Genomic DNA, 17550 nt, shown 5'->3' with positions numbered 1-17550 from the left:
ACACATAGCGTAGTTAGGGTTATTGAAAAATAAACCTTAGTTGGGATTATTAAAAGTAAATCGCACATAGTTGGATCGGAATTATTAAAGTGTATTTTTCCTTAAATAAATACAGAAGTATTAATTTACTCCATACATTTCTAAAGAGGGTTAAGTTTTCCATTTTAGGCTATTCTCTTTAATGGTTACGTCTTAATTCTTTCCTAGATCATAATAGTTAGCTAGTTACTTTTTTTTACACACATTTCATAAATACTTCCATTCAATTATCCCCGTTTAACAAAATATTTGCATACTTCTAACGTAATTATTCCTATTCACAAAATTATTTACCAATTCCCAATGCAAACAGTCTTATTTTTTAAGTGAATTTAATGATGTAATACTTGATACATATGTAACATGTGATTATTGTTTTTAATTTCCACCATTTTATCTTCTTTATTAATCATGTAATAAACACGATATGAGCTTTTTCAATTACAGAGGGAGTGCCACATGTAATTGTGATTGATATAAACAAAAAAATATCTCATTTTCTATAATTTTTTTGCAACATGAGAAATGAACACATCATTACAAACAAAGTGTTGCAGCTATTAAAATCATATATACGTAGGGTCTGTTCTTTTCAGCTTAATTTCATTTCATTTAAGCTTCAATTAGTTCAGTTCAGTTTGTAATTTTCTTCTCTTATAAAATACTCATTTCAGCTCTATTCAGTTAAGTTTAGTTCAACTCAATTCATCTCTAATCAGTTCAATTCAGTTCGCCTCAATAAATAGAATATACACTAAATCAAATAAAATAAATGAAAGGACAAAAAGGTAGGTGTGAACGGTTTATATGTGCAGAACCTAAAAGTTAAGTGGGGTCAATTGGTGGGTCTAGTAGTGCGTTTTGTGGGTTAAAGACAGAATGCGATACTTCCGGTGGTAAGGAAGCTACGATGGTATATGCTTCCAAATTACCAAAATATTTCAATGGTCAGTCCAAATTTACACTAATGGCTTAAATTAATTGGCCTTTCTAGTTATTATAAGTCAAGATGTGAAAAACATTCAAACTCATTGTTGTTGAACCTTTGACTCTTCAAACTCCGTAGGAACAATCAACGCATTGTTTGTGACATTGTTGTTGCCTAATTGAAGATTTGAAGGTACGGGTAGTACAAACAAACGAATTTCAAATAAGACTATCATCTAGATTGTGGACTACCTTTCACGTAGTCATAGTCATATCGCATATTGATTTTATCTTCGTTGAAAAACTAAATTCTTTGAACAACTTAAATAGTTGGATGTATAGTATTTATCTTAGTAGTATATTGTTTTTAGAAAAGTTAGTTATGGTCATTTCTATTTTAATAATGACTGATATGTGAGTATTAAACATGATTTGAGGCCTATTCTGATTTAATAAATTGAGCTGAACTGAACTGAATTTATTGGAATTGAATATAACTGAACTGAACTAAACTAAATTGAACTGAATTGAATTGAACTGAAATGAAATAAATATTTTATAAGAGAAAGAAATTAAAAATGGAATTGAACTAAAATGAACTGAAATTTAGCTGAAGAGAACAAGCCCTTGATTTAGTGGAAAGGTTTGTATCCCACAACTTGTGGTATAGACACCTTTCCACTAGTTTCATTTTGGAGTAAGAATCTCTCATCTCCCCTGCTTGTAAAGGTCTAGCCTGCTAACCTAAAGCGTATTAACATGTGTGAGATAATGGTTTGATAAGGTTATTCCACTTACTTATCTAAAAAAAGTCCATGTGTGAGTTTTCTTACATATATATCTCTATCAAACAAATTGAAGTATTGTTACTTTCATTTCATAGAAATTTAAAATATTTTTCACTGCTAAATTGCTAATGAATGAACTAGATTGCTAATGAACTAGCGGAACCACGACTTGTCATACATGCTCTATCAGCTTTTTTACATACATTGCTTTTGTTAGTAATTATTTTAGATTCTATCAAATGCATTCTGATACTCATTTAATAAAAGGAAAAATTGCTCACAATAACTCAAAATTTACCTCCTTCGTCTAAAATAATCTCAACTTTCAATTATACAGAGTATTTTTTTTAATAATCCACCTATCTTTTTCAAATAAAATTAACATTTAGATTGTGGATTGTCTTTTACTTAGTCATATTGCATCTTCGCATATTGATATTGTCTTTGTTGAAACAAGGAAAAAAAAATGTTCATCAACTTATATAGTTAGATGCAAAGTATTTAGCTTAGTAGCATTTTTTTATATATAAAAGTTGTCGTCATTTCTATCTTAATAATGACTTATGTGTGAGTATCAAACATGGCTCGCTTGGTTTAGAAAAAATATTTGCATACCACAACCTCATACCATAATCTATACTAGTATATTAAAGGCCCGTTTACATTTACTTAATTTCAGTTCAGTTCAGTTCAGCTCTTAATTTCCTTCTCTCATAAAATATTCATTTCAGCTCATTTCAGTTCAGTTCAGTTCACTTCAGCTCCAATCAGTTCAGTTCAGTTCAGCTCAGTTCAATTCAGCTTAGTTCAATAAACGTGAACAGGCCCCAAATGACGTTTATAAAGACGTCTATGTGACATGTAAATCTTTTTAAATTACGCCACGTCACTTCACAAATAAAAAAGTTCACAATTTAACCATCTTAGCCCATTATCAAGCGTGTAATAAATATGGGGAAAAAAATGTAAATAAGTGTAAACCACATCATTTAATTATAATATAAAAAAAAAACACATTTAACAATGTCGATTTCATATTTCAAAATCCTTTTTTTTTTTAAAAAAAAATACCCAAATTGCACGATTACAAAAGTAGCAATCCGGGACAACGTCTGTGCTACTAACTAGTTGTTATTTGTAAGATGCAAACCTTTTCACTCGTGACACTTTAGAGTGAGGATTCCCCCCCCCCGGTTCTATTAATGAGTCTAACCTGCTAATCTGGACCACGTTAACTTGTGCGAGATACAATCCAATAAGGTCTTTCCATTTACTTACCAAAAGAAGGTCGATCGTCGATGTGTGAGTTTTCTAACATATCTCTGTCATACAAATTAAGATATTATTATTTTTATTTCTTCACACTAATTTATTGTGGACCACTAATATTAGAGAAATTATAATTGTTCTATTAATAATAAAAAAAAGTCACTATAATAAAAATAAGGTCACTATGTTGAAATAAAAGTCATTTTGGTAATATATAGGCTATAAGAGGTTAAATTTTTAATGAAATATTTTATATACTGTTCAATATGAAAAATAAAGGTCATCATGTTAAAATTAGGGTTATAACGTTGTATTCAAGTTCACAATAATATTAAATGTTATACAAGTTTTAATAAAGGTAACTATGTTAAAAATAGTGAAACGCTAAACATCGCCCACAAATTACCACATAAAGCCCACAAATATGTTATGATTTGACCATTATGCCCTTTTGCTAAAATTGAGATAATCTCGGTGTAAAAAATGTGGAGCCGTATTGGCTCGTCGGGGGAGACCGGATGGCAGGCCGGAGATGCGGGGGACGCCGGAGGTACGTCGTCGTCAACGGAAAACGAGGTAAGTGACCGCTAAAATTCACGGTTTACCGTCGTAGTGGCTACGGCGCCTAGGGTGGACGCCCAAACCGTAGCCTGGACGTCCAAGCCGGACGCCAGAACCACCAGAGTGGCGTCCAGGCTAGACGCCCAGACCACCAGAGTGGCGTCCAGCCCAGACGCCCAGACCACCAGACTGGCGTCCTGGGCAGACGCCACTCCACTGGGTGAGGCGGCCCTGCCAGGCGCCAGTCCAGTGGGTGTGGCAGCCCTGGCAGACGCCACCTTTAATAATTAAATTTTATTTTTTCCTTTTTGATTTTGTTGTTGTTTTTTATTTAATTTTTTTGTGAAAATAAAAAATCGAAAATGATTTTTTAAAAAAATTCGAAATGGGTTTTTTGTAAATTAAATTTGAAAATTCGAAATAGGTTTTTTTAAAATTAAATTTGAAAATTCGAAATGGTATATTTTTAAATTTAGTTTGAAAATTCGAATTGGGTTTTTATAAAAATTAAGTTTGATTATATATAATTATGTTTTTTTTTGTGTTAATTATGTGGAAATATAGAAATTAAATGTATTATCTGTTAAATGTATTTATTGTAATATATAATTGATGCAGGAATATGGTGGAGACGGAAATGATTACAGTGAGATATTTGGACATGATGGTCCATTCGAAGAAGCTCAACAGGCGATTGATTGGGCAAAACAGGTTGCAATTGCAACTGGATTTTGCTTGGTAGTAGCAACTCATAAATCTCAACGGGATGGTAGAATGGATCGCATTTTGAGATGTGACCGTTATCGCAAAAGAGAAGAAAGAGATTTTCGTACAGCCACTCGGTTTGACACAAAGCGGAAAGGTTGTGGGTGTGAGTTCAGAGTAAAGGTTTGACAACTACGGAGTCGTGACGGTTGGGAAGTGATAGGTTACTCTAAATGGGGGTATCACAACCATGAGATGATAGTATATGAAGAGGGTCATCGACAACTGAGCGGCTTAAGTCCTGCTGCGAAACTAGTTGTGAAAGAAATGAGTGATGCTCAAGTGAAGCCTGCTAAAATATTAGCATCTGTGTTAGAGAAATTTCCGGAAGACCATCCAAACCGAAGACACATCTACAACGTCAGACAGCAACTCAGGTTTGAACGGTCAGAGGGACAAAATATAATGTCAATTGTGTGTGTATAAATATCGGGTCCACAAATAAAATTATTATGGACCAAGTCCACGCAAGTCTTTCTGTACGAACCATGACTTGTCATATATACTCTATTTGCTTTTTAATATTGTTATTGTTTGGAATTATTATAGATAGATTCTATTACAAATCATATAACTAATATATAAACCTAAACTTTTAGCCAGGTCCTGAGGCAGCGACACTTGATGTTCCAACTTTTCGCCAAGTGTCGTGACACGTTGGATAAAATTTAGATTTAAATAGAGTTCATAAGATAAATATAGTTAGTTTAAAATTCTATTTGGATAAAATTTTACGATAAAATTGTTAGTTTAGAGTTTTTCTATTTTCGATAAAATACCAATGTTTCAAAAATTATCATAAAAAATTATTTTTTATATCATAATATTTTTTCAATGCGTAAAACATACATTTATACACACACACACACACACACTAATCGGTTAAAATAATATACTTCACAATCTAATAGAATTTTATTACTATGTATACCTGTCAATTAGGGTCAGGTAATGAGTCATTTCGGATTAGATCACTTCAGATTACGAGTCAAGAAATGTTCAACTCTTGCCTAAAGTTTTGGGTTCGGGTAAACCCAATGTGCTTTGAACATTTATTTTATTTAATTTATTTTTTGCTTATTTTTTTTTATTTTATTAATGTACTAAATTGAACATTTCCACCAACATTATTATTAGTCATTACATTCCTACTAGATAGCTAATCGTCATAAAAGCACATCAATTCATAACTAATTTTGTATCAATGATATATTTAAAAATTTGATATATAGATTAAAATTTTATCTTAAATTGCAATAAACAAACCGGACATCGCACGGGGCACAAAACTGGTATAATTTAAACTCTTCTGACATATGTATAGAGAAAAAACAAGTCATGTAATTTTTTTAATATGATTTACCTTGATGTTTAGTTTCAAATTACATGTGTAAGTTTTGTGCCCCGTGCGATGCCTGGGTTGTTTATTGAAGATAAATTTTTAATCTACATGTTAAATTTAAAATATACCATTGATACAAAATTAGTTAGGAATTGATATGCTTTTGTGACGATTTGTTATATTTTATCGAAAATTTTTCAACAAAATTAAAATTCAATTTGTACCTCTAAAATATTGGTATTTTATTGAAAATAAAACTCTAAACTAACAATTTGATCCTAAAATTCTATCCACATAGAATTTTAAATTAACTTTTTTATCTTATGAATTCTATAAATCTATCCAACGTGGCGTGACACTTGGCAAAAAGTTGGAACGCCAACTGTCGCTGCCTCGTGACCTGGTGAAAAATTTAGCTTTATATATTAGTACATACCCCGGGCGATGCCTTGGGCTCCATCCATAATATAGATCCTCATGTTTTAAAAACCCTTACACTAACTGGATGGTTGTAAAGTAATTATAAGGAATAATTATTTTCTCAAAGGCATTATCAATAATGTCTAAATCTATCCACGTTTGAAACATTATTTGTTTCAAATGTTCATGATCGGATGAGTAATTTAATTTTACGGTTTATTGACATATAATAATTTGAGTACTCCTAAACTTTATTCAAAGCCCTCGATTTGAAAGTAAGTCTTCGGCTCCTAGACTTTAAGGAATATTTTTTTAAGACGATACTATTTGAAATTTTAATTTTGGTGGCAATTCCCATTTGTTAATTAAATTTTAAACTAAATTTTTTTAATATTGTATACACCCATTTGTGTCTCCCCAAAACCCAGTGATGAGTACCTTTCACGTCGAATCATAATCGAATGAAGTGAAAGTGTGGAAAGTTTAGTGTTGCGGAAAGTTTTAATTTCTTTTCTCTTCTCTCTGTTTTTGAAAACCTATTTTAAGAAAACAGCCAATCCAGTTTGTTTGGTCTATCATATGGGTCCAATAATAGTGTAGTTGGATGGGGTTGAAAAGATCTTTCCAACGATATATTATAAGCCCAATTCCGATGAATATTGAGGAAGTTATGGCCAAATTACTGAATTTGGCCCGGTTTGAGCCTTATATGCGGCCCAATGATCTAGAGGAGGGCCTAATATGGATTTACCATTCTTAATGAAATAAGGAATGGTTTTAGTCTTCTAGATTCTTCTAGAAGGTTCTTTTCATTCCTAATTCAATTAGCATTGATAAATTGACTTTTGTTTACTTTTTTAGAGTTTTAATCAGAATCAAAGAACGTTTTTGAGGAAAAATACGATTTTATGCTCCTGTACGGCAATTTCTATCCGATTTTAAGAAAACGCGTGAATTTCTGAGTCACCGCCAAACGCTAGCTGTAGCGCCTGACGCTACGCTTTGCGCCTGGCGCTAGCCTTAGCATCTGGCGCTAAGATCAGCGTTTGGCGCTAATCTGGCTTTTTGCGTCAGAACTCTGTTTTTGATGTTTTATCTTTTTGGCTGATTTTCTCTATAAATAGCCTCCTAAAAACTCCGTTTTGAATCATCAATTCTCATCAATTCTTATTCTTACCAATTTTCTCTCTGACCAACTCTCATCAAGATTTTCTTGATTACTCTCGCTCTGTCTCTTTTCTAAACTAGCCTTCTCTCAAATATAAAAATTCCTCATACATTAGCACTAGAAACACCTAGCCAAGTTCGAATTTGCCTTCGCCCTATACGTGAAAGATTTAATTTCTGAGGGTTTGGTCCCAAATCTCTCTTTCAATTATTTAATTTAATTTAATTGTTGCTTATTATTTTCCTTGAAGTTACTAACGTGTGTATTTTGTTATTAGAAAGAGGTAAAAGGCATCCTAGTAAGTACTTTAATGGTTTTTATTGATGTTATTATATAGAAATCATGCTTAGATTGTTATTATGATTCCTAATATCATGTTAGGATGTTTTCCTTAATTTGATGTTTAGGGTGACAACAATAAATTCCTAGTATCATGTTTAGGGTAACTTTAATATCAAGTATGATTAAAAGTATGATGCCTTTTATGTTCTTCCTAATATTTATGATTGTTAGTATCATGCTAGGATTTGTTATTAATCTTGTTAGTACCATGCCTAGGATCTTGCTATGCTTTAATATTAACATGAATATGATGATTATTATTATTATTATGATTATGACGATTGTTTTAATTATTTATTATGTTGCTTGATTTTTATTGTTATTGCTTGATCACGCCTTTTATGCATGTTTAAAGGGAATTTATACTTGTAATCACGCTTAATAAGATAATTAATAATCTTGTTTAGGGTTAATTATGATTATAATTCAAGTGATCGCCAATAATAGTTTTATTTGTGCATTAATATTCAACCAACATAGATAAACAGGTTTAGGGTAAACCTATTGATTGCATGTTAGTCAGAAAGCGCACATGAATACGATCAGAATAAAGTAGAGGCCTATTATTAGGGCAGGTTTAATCTCTTTTAGGTTGGATTCGTACCTTCATCCCCGAACCCTATTTGGTTCAAGACCTTATGGAGTTGACGATCTCTTGGATCGTTATGGGGTGTAACCTTCACTTCGTGAACGGTTTACAAGTTCCTAAACCTTGTTGGCGACTCTTTTGCTCTATCTTCTTTCCCTTTGGACGTCACCGTAATAAAGTGTATGATCACAGTGGGGTTCAACCTAGGGGATTAACGCTTGAAATATTCCCTATAGTTTTTGGCGACTCCACTGGGGAGGATTTCTATTTTAATTCCTGAATTTGTTTCGGCAATGATTTAGAATGAGTGGATGAGACTCGAAACGTTTTAAGTATTTCATGTGCGTAATTTTGATTAACATTATTGTCATATGCATAAAAAAGATCTCATTGGAAAGACCATCCGTAATGAGTTAAAACATAGGATTTTACACGTAGGATATTTGAGAAATATCTTTCACAACTAGGACCGAAATAACGCTGCGCGAAAACTAGAAAATTTTATCGAGCACATAAAGCTGCTGAGACATGTAGGAATTAGCGTCAGCGAACAGAATATTACGCCAGACATTTAACTGTAGCGCCAGACGAAAGTTCTGTCGCCAGGCGCTACAGCTAAAACCTAGCGCCAATCTCTGTTTGCTGGCGCCAAATTCTTCCAATACCGAGACAGAAATATGCGTTCTAATTTTGACCAGTTTTTAGTACTATTTGCTCGATCCTACTTCCTGATTGAGTTTTTCTCAATTTTCTGAAACCCATATGTGTTCTACATATGGACATAACCCTCTGGGAATTCGTGCTCCATCTACCTGATTGAACGCTCTGAGCAACAAAGGGTACATCTGAGAATGTTGAATTCACCAAACCATGGAAGCGAGTTTTCCTAAACTCGCGGTGTCCCATCCACTCGCACCAACCCTTCACGGTTAGGCTTCCGCGCGGTGCATCCGGACAATTAACCATGGACCCTCTTTGACTAACCCATATCCCGAAATTTAGAGAACTAGAGCCATGGTTAGGTTGCAAACTCATTCCATCATGTTGTGCCTACTTGACTAATTGTGCATTATTTGTTGTGCATACACTATGTGATTTTTCCTAACCGTTTTTTTTGACTTGTGTTAAGACTAAATAAACTAATTAATAACTAAAGGACTTTGCTTAATTAATTAATTAATTAGTTTTGGTAATTAGAGTCTAATAATCTAATCAGAGTTGACTTAGTACGACTCTAGGCATACCCCTTTTGAGTAATAATACCGAAAGCAGCTCCAGATCAACGTTCCAGTACTGGCGCCGCGATTTGGACTGCAGCGCCACTCTGAGGAGTGTAGCGCCTGGCGACGTCTTTGTCATCTGGCGCTACACTACACAGTGCGGCGCCAATCCTGTCGTTTTGGCGACAGTTCGGTTTATCGTTCGAGTCATCATCTTGTGTCTAATTAAACAGTTTGCTAACTAATTCTGTTAACCATACCTTGTTAAGTCATTAATTGAGTCTAGTCACATATTCTAGCCACATGGTCATGACACGAGTCTTAACATATCACCTACACTCACTAGTCTTAGCACACACTTCGAGTATATGTCACCATGACTATGTCTTAGGTTCATGCATGAGTCGGTCTTTTCCATCATTTGAGTTGGGGGTACATTCTATTCTTAATTTTCCACATCCCTCCATCTACATACTCTCTCCATATCACCAGCCTCATTTTTTCTTCCTTCTTCTATCCATTGCATGTTGAATAAAGTTTGAGTCAAATAATTAACAATGAATATCCCCAAATTCCTTTTCCACAGTACTTGGTCGAGGAGAGAAGGGCGATTAATCAAGGACAACACCTTTGTTCATATCTCACTTTTTGATAAACCAAATCGCCAAAAGAGGAAAGCTAAAAAGATAATGGCAAGTCAAGAAGAGGTCAATGAACTTAGGAATCAATTGACTGACGTGACTGAGACGTTAAAGGTTTTAACCCTCAAAATTGATGACCCTGTGAAGCAACAAAAAATGAACCTAATGCAAGAAAGCTTGAGCAAGCTATCTAGTGACTATAAATTTCAGGGCATTAGTTCACAAGGGTCTCGCTGGACAAGGAACTTCTTCCGCATAAGTTCAACGCCACTGACATCCCTAAATTCAAGGCAACAGATAACCCTTACTTTAATCGAAGAGCTTTTGAAACTATAATGAGCATTAAGGGTATCGATAAGAAGGTTTTCTCCTCTCTGTTCTCACTATCTCTCGAGACCGTTTGCCAGCAATGGTTCTTTTCTCTCGAGAAAGAAAAAACGCTTTCATAGATAGATATAAGTGCAACATCCAAGACGAAACAGACCATAGACAACTCGAGATGTTAAAACAAAAAGAAAACGAAGGGTTCACTTCTTTCTTCAACAAATGGAAGGAAACTTCCGCTAATATGGTCAAGGATCCTATCAAAAAAGAATCTGTGAGGATGTTTATCAAGAATCTCCAAGGGAAGTCTTCAAGGCACTTAAAGTACCAACACAATTTGAATACTTTCAAGGCTGTCTATAATATAGGCATTGACATTGAAGATGACCTTCTGAAAGATAATAGTGCGAGAGGAAAGAGGAACGACCATCCTTCTTCTTCCTCTCCCATTAATGAGGTACATGCCACGAACGCCTCTAAACCACAAATCCAAAGGTTAAAAAGGGTGTTCACTCCACTTGGTATGAGTTATGAAACAACTTTCGAGAAGCTACATCACAAAGGACTACTCATGCCCATAGGACCCATCAAAGATCCAGTTCCAGAAGCCAGGCCACCCAAGTGGGACCCTAATAAGCATTGAAAATATCACCAAGGAAAGGGTTACGACACTGAGGAGTGTTGGAAACTCAAAGAAGCTATTCAAGATCTGATCGATAACAATGAAACTTCCAAAATTCTAGCCATCGAAGGAGATCAAACATCCTTTGATCCATCACTTCTTATCACACCTGTAGGAGAGCCCATGATCGAGACAACTTATATAACCTCTCTCGATGAAGTGGCCATGATTGGGGAGGATGAAAGTCTTTACTTAAATAATACCAGGGAAGACTCGTTAAGTCTAAAAGAGGACGTTCGAAAACTGGAAGATGTCGTTGCCATGCTCTTGAATGTGGTAGAAGGATTAGCAAATCGGGTGATGGCCATCAAATAAAATCCTTGCCAAGGGTTTAATGAAGAACTCAATGCTCCTAAGCCACGGGAAAAACGGACCATTGAAGAATACACACCAAAAGGAATGACTTACAATGAAGCTTTTGACTGTCTTCATGATCAAGGTCATATTCACTCCATTGGTCCTAGTCAAGACCCTCCACCTGAAAAACGTTTTCCCAATTGGGATCCAAATTCCTATTTTCGATACCATAGAGGTCGCGGTCACACTACTGAAAAAGTGTCTCGCCCTCAAGGATCGTGTTCAAGACTTCATTGATTCAAATCTCTTTCATGTTCCTCCGCGCGACAAGAAGGCCAAGATTAGTAACGATAGTAACAGTGGCTGTAAAGGGAAGAAGAACGACTATCCTTCTTCTTCCGAAAACACCTACTCTAGTAACAGTATTGGTACTTTCGACCTTAATGAGATCTTAGCCATGGATAATCAAGGATTTAGAAAGCAACAAAAAAAAGGATTTTACGCCTATTGGAATTAGCTACAATGATGCTTTCGATCGACTCCATGCCAAAGGACTTATTACTCCTATTGGACCTCTTCAAGATCCCCCGCTTGAGAAGAGGTTGCATAGTTGGAATCTAAATGTGCGCTGCAAGTACCATCAAGGTAGGGGTCATGCTACTGAGAGCTGTTGGAAGCTAAAGGAGGCTATCCATCATTTGATTGATAATAACAAGCTTCCCATGCCTCCAGTTAACAAGAAGAGCGAGTGATGATAAAGCAAACAACAAAGGCGAGCTTCAACGACAAGATTTCGTGACCTATTTATTTATTTATTTATTTTATCCTTTCCCCAATAAGTCTAGCATAGGCACCTTTCTTTTCTCTTAGTTTAATTTTGTAGATTATTTCTTTTCCTTAAATAAAATGAGAATTTTATTCTCTTACATATGATCATCACATTTCATTGCATAAAAAAAAGATAAAAAAAAAATAAAATCCATGTCAAACTAAGCACAAGGTATACCAATGATTTGAGGCACCCCTTGTAGCCACCTCATATTACCTTTCACCCTTCAAATATACAATCTCTTCTTGATAAGCCACTTTGAGTCTTGTTTAATGACAAACCTTTCATTTTTCAACCCATATCTACCTAATCTTGGGATGGGATAGTGTGCAACTTATGCAATTTTAAATATCATAAAAAGCTTGAGTGACTTCAAAAGATTAAATAGCAAAAAAAATAAGCAAAAAATAATAATAAAAGTGTACAAAAGGCCAAGTGTTCCAATGTCTTTGACTTGAACATGTCTTTGATATGAATACGTCTTAGATTGCGTCTCTAATCGAGTGCTCGGTACCGTGCCTAAGAAACATGAATTCCAGATGAGTGATAGACCGCATGATCGGAATTTTCCACACTTATAAAAATAAAAAAAAATGAAAAAGCAAAAAAAAAAAAAAAAAACGAGAGCTAAAAAAAAAAGTAGAAACTCAAGCATAAAAATACAAAGATTCAAAATCAAGGTAGCACACCTTGGGGGCTTATCTAGGGTCTTGAGCCTTTTATCCCCTTCTTCTTCAACCTTTAGCCTAACCACGTTACAACCCTTAAAAAGACCTTTTTGAGGTATACACACACTTGTGCGAGGTTCAGCTAGAGCTACGTTCGGCCTGATTCCTAACGGATACGTAGGCAACCTCACATTGAGGTGCGGCCGTAATAAAAATGCATTCATATTCACATTCACACACCATGATCATATCAAGGGAACTCCTATGCTCATCCATATCTACTTAGTGCTAGACTTGGGGGCTTGATCCTTACATCATTAGCTTACCTAGCCTAAGAGTCACCATTATTTGACTCTTCTAATAATAATATCTTTCCACACACTTAGTTCTTGCAGCCTAAATTTAGTATCACTTTCACACACATCACAAATACATGACCAAATATACTTTCCCTTAGGAACCCTTTGTCATGAAATCTTAACATAACACCGAAGCATACCTTGTCATCAATCATAATTGTCATTGCGTCATGAAGTATGAGGTGCTTAGCCTCCGTGCCTAAGTTACCCAAATACTTTCATCATTAAGTCAACCATTGAGATAGCCTAAGATGGATTAATCCTTGATCCTTGAGAGATAGTATCAAACAACATTTGATTAAGCTCATTCAACATGCACCTTCAAAAACTTCACTTCGAATCTTTTTCGTGTCTTTCTTTTTCGGGAGAAAGTCGGTACCCTCCACAAAAATGAGTGACAAATTTTTTTTTCTTTTTTGCATTTTCGAATCGCACGATCACATTAGAATGCACACACGAGTCATGTACACATTGAGTCACGTCGTGTCATATCACCTTGATTTGAGTCTAACACATGTGTCAAAAACTTTGAGTCGAGTCAACCTCGAGTCAATCACAGCGAGTCAAGTTTATACCTTGAGCCGTGTCAAGTCAATGAGTCAAGCAATGCTAATCCTTAGGTCAACCCTAAGATAATTAAAGAGATTAGCAAAGTTCTATAGTAAAAAATAAATACAGCAAGAGCATAATAGGGAAGACCCTACTCCAGCGCCAGATGACAACATCTAGCATCTGGCAGTAGGTTTCAGCGCCTGGCGCTAGATCCCAGTGTCTGTCAACAGAGCCAATTCTTGGCGCCAGAGATGTTTCAGCAGCGACAGAGCTCGAAGCCTCTCAGAAAGGTGATTTCGACCTCATACAACAATTTCGGGTTCCTTGGTACGCCAGATAGCCCCTATAAGCAATTTGACATGATTAGTAGTCGGCTCAATTACAATCGTAATAAGTGATCGACCTGACGAAAGATCGTCTCACTTAGCATAAAGCGCCTAAGCATTGACTCATCACGGACATAATGGTTCACAAGCAGCAAACCGCCGACGTACTGGCATAGCGGAAGTAAAGTTCAAGCGAGTTTTAGAGATCGACAAGCGTTGGTCTTGGGAATTTTTTTTTTCTTCAGAATATTATCGCAATAAGCATTCAAGCTCTTTTGTTCAGAGACGCGTGGATATATCATTCAGAAACTCTTTTTCTCCAGAGACGTGTGGACATGTATTTCAAGCTCTTTTGTTCAGAGACGCGTGGACATATCATCAAAGCTCTTTGCTCAGAGACGCGCGGGCATATCAATCAAAGCTCTTTGTTCAGAGGCGCGTGAACATATCCAAAAAAAAAGAAGAAGCTCTTTGTTCTGAGACGAGTGAATATCAAAACAGCAAGATGGCGTTCCCTAGATTGTGGAGAGCTGTCAAAAAGCAACTAAAGGTGATTTCAAGCGAAGTTGTCTTCGATCATGTTCCCTTAGACGTGGAAGGTGGTCACAAAGCGGAAGAGGATTGTTTCAAGCGAAGCAATCTTCGATAGTGTTCCTTGGTTTGTGGAATATTATCAAAACGGAAGAGGGTCATTTCAAGAGAAACAATCTTCTAAATTGGAAGCAGTTACAAGCGTAGCGGTTTTCAAGCGGGATGGCATTCTCTTGGCAAGAGGTCATTAAAAAAACAGTAAAGCGGCAGCAAACGGTTACCAATAGAGACGTGTGCTCGGCGGTGCAAGATACGCGTTTCTTAACTCTTTTATCTGTTTAACTAACGCTAGTTTGCAGGTATCGACATTACAAGAATGATTAAGGATCGCAAAACGTTCTGAATCATTCTCCGTCCCTATCGATACTTTGACTTTTGTTTTCGAAACTTGCATTTCTCCGAACTCAGTCAAAGTGGGGGCTTCTGTAGATACCCATTTTTGTCTCCCCAAAACCAAACCCAGTGATGAGTACCTTTTACATCGAATCATAATCGAATGAAATGAAAGTGTGGAAAGTTTAGTGTTGCGGAAAGTTTTAATTTCTTTTCTCTTCTCTTTGTTTTTGAAAACCTATTTTAAGAAAACAGCCAATCCAGTTTGGTTGGTCCATGATATGGGTCCAATAGTAGTGTAGTTGGATAGAGCTTGAAAAGAGTTTTCCAACGATATATTATAAGCCCAATTGCGATGAATATTGAGGAAGTTATGGCCAAATTACTAAACTGGGCCCGGTTTGAGCCTTATATGCGGCCCAAATGATCTAGAGGAGGGCTTAATATGGATTTATCATTCCTAATGCAATTAGGAATGGTTTTAGTCTTCTAGATTCTTCTAGAAGGTTCTTTTCATTCCTAATTTAATAAATTCCTAGTATCATGTGTAGGGTAACTTTAATATCAAATATGATTAAAAGTATGATGCCTTTTATGTTCTTCCTAATATTTATGATTGTTAGTATCATGCTAGGGTTTTTTATTAATCTTGTTAGTATCATGCCTAGGATCTTGCTATGATTTAATATTAACATGAATATGATGATGATTATTATTATTATGATTATGACGATTGTTTTAATTATTTATTATGTTGCTTGATTTTTATTGTTATTGCTTGATCACGCCTTTTATGCATGTTTAAAGGAAATTTGTACTTGTAATCACGCTTAATAAGATAATTAATAATCTTTGTTAGGGTTAATTATGATTATAATTCAAATGATCGCCAATAATAGTTTTATTTCTGCATTAATATTCAACCAACATAGATAAACAAGTTAAGGGTAAACCTATTGATTGCATGTTAGTCAGAAAGTGCACATGAATATGATCAGAATAAAGTAGAGGCCTATTATTAGGGCAGGTTCAATCTCTTTTAGGTTGGAATTTTTAGACACCCATTTGTGTCTCCCCAAAACCAAACCCGGTGATGAGTGCCTTTCACGTCGAATCATAATCGAATGAAACGAAAGTGTGGAAAGGTCTAGTATTGCGGAAAGTTTTATTTCTTTTCTCTTCTTCCTGTTTTTGAAAACTTTATTTTAAGAAAACAGCCAATCCAGTTTGGTTGGTCCATGATATGGGTCCAATAGTGGCGTAGTTGGATGGGGCTTGCAAAGACCTTTCCAACAATATATTATAAGCCCGATTCCGATGAATATTGAGGAAGTTATGGCCAATTTACTAAAATGGGCCCGGTTTGAGCTTTATGTACGGCCCAATGATCTAGGGGAGGGCCTAATATAATTTATCATTCCTAATACAATTAGGAATGGTTTTAGTCTTCTAGAACATTCTAGAAGGTTCTTTTCATTCCTAATTCAATTAGGACTCTTCAGAGTTTTAATTAAGATCAAATAGCATTTTCGATTGAATTATATTATTTTATCTTCCAGTACAGGAAATTTATCAGATTTTCGAAAACGCGTTGAAAACCACTTTGGCGTCCAACCCCAGGCCTTGGCGCCTGGAACCAGGCTTGGCGCCAGACGCTAGCCATTGGCGCCTGGCACTAGCCACTGGTGCTGGCGCCAGTTAGCCAGGGTTGGCGCCAGACGCTAGCCATTGGCGCCTGTCGCTAGCCACTGGTGCTGGCGCCAGTTAGCCAGGGTTGGCGCCAATTCTGTTTTGCGATCTTCAGACTCTGTTTTGTTAAATTATCTTTTTTTGATGATTTTCTCTATAAATATCGTATCAAAAACTCTGTTTTCATTCATCATCTACATCTATTAATCAATTCTCACCAACTCTCATCAAGATTTTCTTGATTATTCTCTCTCTCTCTCTCTCTTTTTCTAAACTAGCCTTTTCTCAAATACAAAATTCCGCATTCGCAAGATCTCGAAACACCTATCCATATTCGAAGTCGCCTTCGCCCTAGACGTGAAAGGTTTTAATTTCTGAGGGTTTGGTCCCAAATCTCTCTTCCAATTATTTAATTTAATTGTTTTGATTATTATTTTCCTTGAAGTTACTAACATGTGTATTTTGTTATTAGAAAGAGGTACGAGGCATCCAAGTAAGTACTTTAATTGATTTGATTGATTTTATGATGTAGAAATCATGCTTAGATTGTTATTACGATATTCCTAGTATCATGTCTAGGATATTTTTTAATATTAAATATGATTGCTATGATACCTTTTATTCTCTTCCTAATATTTAAGATTGTTAGTATCATGTTAGGGCTAAATATTTGATTTTTATTGCTTAGTGACATGCTAGGGTTTGTTATTAATAGTATCATGCCTAGGATCTTGCTATTATTATGCTTTAATGTTAACATGAACATGATTATGAATATTATTATTATTATTATTTTAATTATGATTATTATTTTATTTATGATTATTAT

The sequence above is a fragment of the Chenopodium quinoa genome, unplaced genomic scaffold (assembly GCF_001683475.1).
Source record: "Chenopodium quinoa cultivar QQ74 unplaced genomic scaffold, ASM168347v1, whole genome shotgun sequence".
Classification (NCBI taxonomy): domain Eukaryota; kingdom Viridiplantae; phylum Streptophyta; class Magnoliopsida; order Caryophyllales; family Amaranthaceae; genus Chenopodium; species Chenopodium quinoa.
The sequence above is the reverse complement of the archived record's forward strand: the minus strand, read 5'-3'. Positions refer to the sequence as shown.